Genomic DNA, 8,789 nt, shown 5'->3' with positions numbered 1-8,789 from the left:
ATGACACCTACTGATCTCATTTTATCTATGGCTTTGATCAACACTCGATCCCTCTCCAATAAGACGTTTCTGCTTAAGGATTTTTTTTCTTCTCATGAACTGGATTTTATGTTCCTGACTGAGACCTGGCTTCATGCTGGTGAGACTGTGTGTGATGGCTGCACTTACAGCCACACAGTGGTAATATCCACCATGTTAGTGTAGAGGCTTATAAGTAACATTGCATTCACATTTGTTTTTCTTTAAATATAGGAATTAATTTACAGGACAATAAATAACTGGGTTTGGTTTAGAATTAATTCACATATCCACATAACACTGCATTCTAAAATAAGTGCGCACATTTTAGTTTACACTGTTATGTATGATTAATCTTTTGTTTTCTGAGTTACCTTAGTTGCAGCTGCTCCAGTCCCTTGATTGAGGAGCCAAGAGGTGGAAAAGGGGCGGAGCGAGCTTTGATGGAAGACTGCTAATTGGTTCATTCCATAACTTGGGACCATGGGGGGGGAATTGGAGTTCATTATGTTAGTTTCAGTTAGGTTTTGTGTGTTTTACCCCTCTGTGTTTTTGTGGGCTGATCAGCCACTATTTAAGTTTCCCCTTTGTCTCGTTAAGTGAGGTCAGTTTGTTTGAGTTATCAGTAGTGTTGTCAATTTTGAGTAGAGTTCTGTTATTTTGACCTCTTTTATGGGCCCAAGATTTTGATTCTTTTTGCATGATTTAACCAATTATGTTTTTTGGGTTAAATAAAAAATCTTTTTTTTGGACTTTAACCTGTGCCTAAGTTTCCTTCACTGCTCGGTCCATCACACTGTGGCTTTCTCTGAGCTTCTTCCGCCAGGCTGTCGTTTTTTCAACTCTCCCAGGTCTTCTGGTAAAGGTGGAGGCCTTGCCTGTGTTTTTAAATCAGTTTATGACTGTCATCAGATTTCATCTTCCTCCTTTTCCACCTTTGAACTGCAGCTCTTTAAATTGAACTCATCTATTCCATTACTGTGTGCAGTAGTGTACCGTCCTCCCAAATTCAACAAAGACTTTATTAGTGAGTTTGGGGAATTCTTATCAGGACTCTCAGTAGATTTTGATCATTTTCTTATTGTTGGCGATCTGAATATCCATGTGTGTTGTCCATCTAAACCTCTGGTTAGAGACTTTGTATCACTGCTGGACTCCTTTAACCTGACTCAGTGTGTGTCTGGCTCCACACATGAGAAAAGTCACACACTGGACCTCGTCATGTCCCACGGCCTGAGTATCCACGTCTCTGAAATCTGTGAGAGTGCGTGTATCTCTGATCACCGTCCTGTTCTGTTTTCTGCCACTGCACAATGTTCTGTTGCTGCAGTTAAAGCTCCTTCACGCCGCCACCGGATCATCAATACCCATGTACCATCCCAGTTTTCTGCTGCTTTTAATAACTCTGAGCTCTCCACGGTGGACTGGATTGACTCCCCGTGTGCAGAAGATTTAACTGCTCTTTTTAACTCAACATGCACTTCTATTCTGGACTCCATTGCTCCCCTAAAATCACTCCGTCCCAAAGCTCACGCTGAACCCTGGGTTACAGACTCTGTTCGCGCTCTCAGGCGCTCCTGCAGGAGTGCTGAGAGAAAGTGGAAAAAGGACAAGCTGCAAATCTCCTTCAATATCCTGAGAGACTCTCTTTTAACTTATCAGAAAGCTGCTAAAGACGCTAAGTCCACCTACATATCTAACCTGGTTAGCAGTAATGTCCATAAACCTCAGACTTTGTTTCGTGCTTTAAACTCCATTGTTGATCCTCATACGTCCACTTGCCTCACACCTTCTGTCACCCTCTGCAATGACTTTTTATGTTTCTTTGTTAATAAGATTTCTCTTCTGCAGTCTGTCATTCCACCTCCACCTTTAAATCCCTGTGTTTCTCTCCCGTGCCAATCTGCCTTTCATCAGTTTGAGCTAATTTCTCTTTCTCAGCTGTATGAAACAGTCTGTAAGGTCAAGTCCACCAACTGTTCCACTGACGCTATTCCCTCTCGTCTTCTGAAACAGGTCCTGGACTCAGTTGGACCTTTCCTTCTGGTCCTGATCAATGCCTGTCTCAGCTCTGGTTGTTTCCCAACACTTTTTAAGCATGCTGTTGTTCAACCTCTCCTCAAAAAGCCTAATCTGGATCCATCTATACTCTCTAATTATAGGCCCATCTCCAATCTGCCCTTTCTGTCCAAAGTATTGGAACGAGTTGTCTTCAGGCAGCTCCAGTCATTTTTAGACAACAACAGTCTCTATGAGAAGTTTCAGTCTGGTTTTAGAGCTCGTCATAGCACTGAAACCGCCTTACTGAGAGTTTTTAATGATTTGCTTTTAACTGTAGAGTCTGGTCGTGCTGCTGTCCTAGTAACCTTAGATCTGACAGCAGCCTTCGACACTGTCGATCACAACATACTGTTATCCCGCCTAGAACACTGTGTCGGTCTGAAAGGTACTGTTTTAAAGTTTTTCCAGTCCTACCTGGATAACAGGAGTTTTTCTGTTCACCTTGGTGAACTGTCATCTCCCAGAGCTCCTTTAACTTGTGGTGTACCTCAGGGGTCCATTCTAGGTCCCCTGCTGTTTATTTTGTATTTGCTCCCTCTGGCCGATGTGCTGCGCAAACATAATGTGTCCTTTCACTTTTTTGCTGATGACATTCAGATCTACCTCCCACTGAGGTTAGACTGTAAGGACTCTTTGCAGCCGTTATTCTCCTGTCTGTCGGACGTTAAGACTTGGATGGCTCTTAACTTTCTACATCTAAATGAAAGTAAAACTGAAGTCATTGTGTTTGGGCTTCCTAAAGACCCTAACTCTTTTGATTTTATGGGACCCCTAACTTCTGAATGTACTTCCTCTATTAAGAGCCTCGGTGTTACTTTTGACAGTGCTTTTAAATTTGATAAACAAATCAGCTCCGTAGTCAAGGGATCTTTTTATCACCTACGGATTTTAGCTAAAGTCAAGTCCTACCTGTGCAGGAACGATCTAGAAAGGGTGGTCCATGCTTTTATCACTTCACGGCTGGACTACTGTAACTCCCTTTATGCTGGTTTAGATCGTTCCTGTTTGCATCGCCTCCAACTGTAGCAGAACGCTGCTGCTCGCATGCTGACCGGTTCCAAAAAGAGAGACCACATCACTCCGGTCCTCTGCTCTCTCCACTGGCTCCCAGTTGCTTTTAGGATTGATTTTAAAATTTTACTGCTGGTTTTTAAGGTTCTTAACGGCACTGCACCTCCTTACCTGGCAGAGCTTCTTAGCATTTACTGCCCCAGGAGATCTTTGAGGTCAGCAGACTTGATGCATTTAGATGTTCCCAGGTACAGATTAAAGACTAGGGGAGAGAGGGCTTTTGCTGTGGCTGCACCCAAACTGTGGAACAGTCTACCCCCTCACATCAGATTCTCCACAAGCCTAGGAACTTTTAAAACTGCTCTTAAAACTCACCTATTTTCACTGGCTTTTAGCAAGGTTTAACCTATTGTTTTAATTTATTGTTTTATCAGTGAGGTATTTTATGTACCTGTGTTTTATAGTATTTTATATTTGTATTGTATTGTACAGCACTTTTGTCAGCCTGGGTTGTTTTTAAATGTGCTTTATAAATAAACTTGACTTGACTTGACTTGACCAGGCAAAACCCAGTATGCAGGTTCATCTGTAAAAGTCCTTGTGCCACAGAGCCGCACTGTTGCTTCTACATTAAACAGAAGAGCAGCGACATGGCTGCAGGTCTCCACGACTCCGGCCATACAGGTGCAGTGGGCGGCTTCAACCTTCCCTGTGATGCTCACAATGATCTGTGGCTGCAATGCCGCAATTCAGTCTTTAAGAGTGCAGTACCTGAAACACACACAGACAAAGTTCATTTAAAGACAAGAACTTTAATAAGCCAAGACCAACACAAATGTGTTTTATCTACTTTCAAATCCATTTATCATAAATGTAACAAATAAAGTGTTTTCATGTATCCATGTATAAAACACTGCATCTTTCTAAATCTGCCTGTTTCTTTTTAGAAACCTATCAGCAATAAATGAACCTAAAGTATGTAATGCAAGGATGTAATCACTTTCAAGACGGAGAAAACATAATGTTCGACTTTAAGTGACAATTATGGACACCTAATATGATAAGGAGATTCTGCAGGTCATTAATCAGTGTATAAAACTAAAACAGATTGTATTTTTAGTGACACAGGACACAAACAAGGAAGCAAGATGTGTAATTAGGATTATTTATAATAAATATGAATTAATTAGGGCAATTTCTTTAACCATAAAGAATAACTAAATCCTTCAGGACAATGTCACATCAATGCACTGAACTCACTATGTTATCCCTCTAACAGAGCCTCTACATGTTCTCACTGTAATTTCCCCCTCATGAATGAATTTATGCTTGCACTAATTTGAATGTTCGGGGGGAATCAAACGCATTTTACTCGCAGTACTCAAGCTGACTTACCTTTGCTTGAATGACGGGCGTACTCACAACGTGGAGGCTTAAAATAGCCAAATCTTGTACCCAGTCCTTGGTGAATTGGATGTGCGCCTCCAGAGATTTATAATTGCGAAACTGGTGCGCCGTGTATGCGCTGACTCCACAGACAAGGTACGAGAGTAGATCATGCTAAGTCAATAGCGGTTTGGTCTTCAGGGTTTCTACTCCACGGCCATATTTCATACGGGTCCACATTTCAACAATCAATCTTTGCATCTGGACACAATCTGTCTCTATACCGTCATTTTTCTTTTGAGCTACGTTTCAGAATGGTTCTAGCAATCTTGTTTTGATTCGTGGCCTGCCAAGATGGTGCTGCGCTCCCACAATGCATTGCGACATTACGTCAACTCCAAAGCCCTTTGCGTGCAGGAGAGTATCGCATGCGCATTGCCATGGTGGTTTAAAAATAAAGATATAATGAAAAGTAATTAATAAAATTAAATATTTAAACATTCCCACAAATGTGCAATGAACGTGCAAAAATTCTCTTTATTAGTTGTTGCTGTTTCTTTCTTTCTTTCTTTTTTTTGAAAAATAACGATGTCTCTGAGGCGCGAATTCCGACAGTGAGAGGAACGGCCGGATACAGGAGATGGGAAGAAACAAGCCGATTATATTCGCTTTAATTAAGTGGTTGGAAGATGTAAAATTCTGCCAACTGAACATATACAAGATTTTAATGAGGATGAATAATTAGCCGGCATGGAGAAAACGGACCTTTATTTGGTGGAGTGGCGACAAGAAGCCACAAGGCGGGTGGCCGGTCTATGAAGCCTCCATCATCAAGCTAGCAGGTGCCTTTTCTCATATAATATTACTTTAATCTCGCTTATTTGGCACGGAAGCGTAGAGCTGCCACCCAGGCAAAAGAGAAATATAAGTATATCACGTTATAACGTGAAAAGTTTATCGTTCTAACAATATACTATCATGTTTATACAATATACTTTTCATGTTTGAACAACATTGTACGAACAATATACATCATTATCACGTCCGTACAATATTGTGCGAACGTGATAATTATGTATATTGTAATAACGTGATATTTTATTATACAAACATGAAAAGCATAATGTTAGAACAATAAACTTTTCACGTTATAACGTGATATAGCTCTATTTTTCTTTTGCCTGGGTGGCAGCTCCACACTTCCATAATTTGGTAATCAAAATATGTAATTTAATTGATTATATTGTGACGTACTTTTGCCTTTTCTTATTATTCTGCCTTCTCAGAAAGGGAAAAAAAATACAAATAAAACTGCTTTACACTTGTTATATACAATAACTATCAAAACCTATTCACATTTAATTTGGCTTTCACAGAAATCCCACCTGTCCTTCTGGCTACAGAGTACTTACCAAGGTTAGAAACAAAGCACAGTTATGCTTAATTAGTGTTCGCTAATTACAATGTTCCACATTTCCTTGCTTTTTAAGTCATTTTTAGGCTTTTTAGAGTTTTTGTTTTTTGTTTTTTTAGCAGTAATGTTTCTGCCTATTTATTTCAGCCCATGAAATCGAATGCAGATCTTCCTGATGTGAGATTTACATAAATGTAAGTAATTTTGTTTGTCATTGTCATTAATGTTGTTGCTGTTGTTGTTTTTGTGCAGTTTGCAATCATATAAACCTAGCAAGCATCAGTCAGTACAGTGACTAACCTAAACAGATTCTTGCTTTATTCACATATATTATATGTAATTATATATACCTGCACATTGTACCTAGGGTTGCAGCCACTTGGCCCCACCCGGTTGTTGTGACAGCCCTGATTGTACTTATACACTGCATCTGAACAGGGAACAGTCTGCCACATTAATGTATTTTTAAGTGACTTATTTGTAATACATGAATTTGTTTCTTACAGATGTCAAAGTCTCAACCTCATGCTGCCCTCCCCCATCCTCCTAAAGTAAGTATTTGTTGTTGTAGTTTTTATGCAGTGTCTGTGTCACATGCTAAACATAATTATTGAAATAACTGTTTTCTAACAGATTTTCCAAAACACTAGTTATGTTTGTTGTCATTCAGACCAGTACTACTGCTTAGACATTGCTTAGTGGTCATGCATGTTTGACAAGCTTGTTATGATACCAAAACAGTAGGCCTGTCACAATAATCGATATATCGACTTAACACACAATACATGTACATGACTTCAATAATTGTTGATGATGCAATTTATCTGCCATTATATTTACAAAAATAAAATATAATAATAACAACACAATAACATTTCTATTTGTTAGAAAATTTACTATTTATTCAAGTTTTTATGGTATCTAATATTTTGATACCTAATTTCCATGATCTAAATATTTATTTATTTTATTTTATATTTTGTTGGTTTGTCAATTGAAAGTGTGTAGATCTTGCATTATTATGGTGTTATATTATGATTATACATTCAAAGACATAAAATGGTCTTAAAATGACAATGACATAACTTGTCGCAATTGTTTATTGGTCAATATACCGACCAACAAAAAGTTGTTATCGTAACAGGCCTTCAAAACAGACGGTTTTATGATTGATAAATTCAAAAATAAATACATTTAATTTCTCTGAGATTCTCTAATATTCAGTTACAGTTCACAACACAGCTACCTGTACATGCAGTATTATACTGTAAATATAAATCTCTGCATTTAGCATCCCACTAGAAGAGTCACAGTTACTGCCTCTTTTTTTTTTTTTTTTTTTTTTTTTACAAATACCTGTACTATTACTAACACATTTACTGTTTTACTTTTAGCCTGTGGATACAAATGCAGATTTCCTTAATGTAAGTTGTGCATTTTAATTACATCATGTTATTTTTATTATTATTTATTTATTTTATTTTACATTCAAATATTTCAAGCTTCTTGGTTAAAGAAGCTTGATTGCTAGTAGGTAAAGAATAGTTCACCTCTAATTGATATTACCAATTAATTTCTCACCTCTGATTGAATGCCTTTGTTTGTTTGCCTTTTTTGACTATAACAAAACATTTTTGCAGGATATATATGGTGAATTTATATGCATAGATACAGTTGTAGTGCTTGACACATGCACAGAGCAGTAGATGTACTAAAAAGGAAATAATTACAATCATGATGTTGATTGCTGATGTCAGTATATATATTTTAGAGGAATGTTTTGTTTTTCACCTAAAATGAACTATATTGCTTCGGAAGAGATTTATTACCCTACCTGACTCTTATATATTGTTCTGTTTTTTGTTTGTTTGTTTGATTTTGTTATTTTCAGGTTCAATGGTGCGTGTTCTTCTAATGGCTGCCTTCCCACTGGAGGTTTTGATCCACAGCAATTTAAAAGGTAAATAGCTTTGAAAGTCAGTTCAAATGGTTAGCTAATAGTATTCTAAAAAGCCTACAACTCTGTCACCAGTTTCTTTACCAAAAAGTACCCATAAAAGTATATCGCATATCATTGTAGTTCAAATGTTTAGTTGTACAAATATCAGATTTTTGGAAATCTAAAACTAGTCAAACACTCAAATGTTCATGCTTTTTATAGGAGGACAGAGCAAAACGGACATCGGCGCAGAGCGAAGAACTGCCCTTCATAAGGACACTATGACAGCCATATATAGTAAGTGAAGACTTTCTGTGTATCTAAAACTGCATACAGCACAAGTAACTTACTTTGCAACCATTAAAATAGGTTGTAAAGTAAGTTACCAATACAAATAGGTGACGATGCATTGTAGTGGTTGGTCTCAGACAAAGAAGGTCAACAGATTTATGAATGCTGGAGGGTAAGGAGAGACAACCAAAAGGGGTGTTAGCATTACTGTAATGTGAACTGGATAGACTTTCCATCTAGGAAAAAAAAGAGGTAAAATTATGCGTAAAATATATCTGTATTAATATCTGTATCTATATAAACAGAAATATCTGTTTGCTAAATGAAGCCAGCTAACATAAATCATATTTTTATTTTAACGCAGATAAAAGTAATAGAACTGTGACTTTTGTTTGTTACAGTTGTGGTGTAATCTATATTGATGTACATGCATGCGCCACTAGGCGGCAGTACTTACCCTCTAGACAGGAAATGTGTGGTATGTGAACAGCACGAGAGTAAGCTAAAGTAAAAGATCGTTGTTGCTCCACATTATCGCTTGAGCGGGGAGTTTATTCAAGAGCCCAACACAACATGGTGTCAGAAGTGCACTCGCTCTAAGCGGTGAACTGAGGAAACTGAAAAGAAAGTCAGCTTGGCGATCGGCTAGCGACAAACATGACGGAGCAA

The 8,789-nt window shown here is 38.1% G+C and overlaps 1 long non-coding RNA gene across 1 annotated transcript; it reads left to right on the top strand.

Annotated features, from left to right (window-relative positions):
* Positions 1-5,233: 5,233 nt before the first annotated feature.
* On the top strand, positions 5,234-7,552 carry LOC120443510. Its single transcript, XR_005615468.1, has 5 exons — positions 5,234-5,318; positions 5,853-5,892; positions 6,038-6,084; positions 6,397-6,441; positions 7,285-7,552. It is a non-coding gene; the product is annotated as an uncharacterized LOC120443510 (long non-coding RNA).
* Positions 7,553-8,789: the final 1,237 nt, after the last annotated feature.

The sequence above is a fragment of the Oreochromis aureus genome, linkage group 2 (assembly GCF_013358895.1).
Source record: "Oreochromis aureus strain Israel breed Guangdong linkage group 2, ZZ_aureus, whole genome shotgun sequence".
In the NCBI taxonomy this organism is placed as follows: Eukaryota; Metazoa; Chordata; class Actinopteri; order Cichliformes; family Cichlidae; genus Oreochromis; species Oreochromis aureus.
The sequence above is the reverse complement of the archived record's forward strand: the minus strand, read 5'-3'. Positions and strand labels throughout refer to the sequence as shown.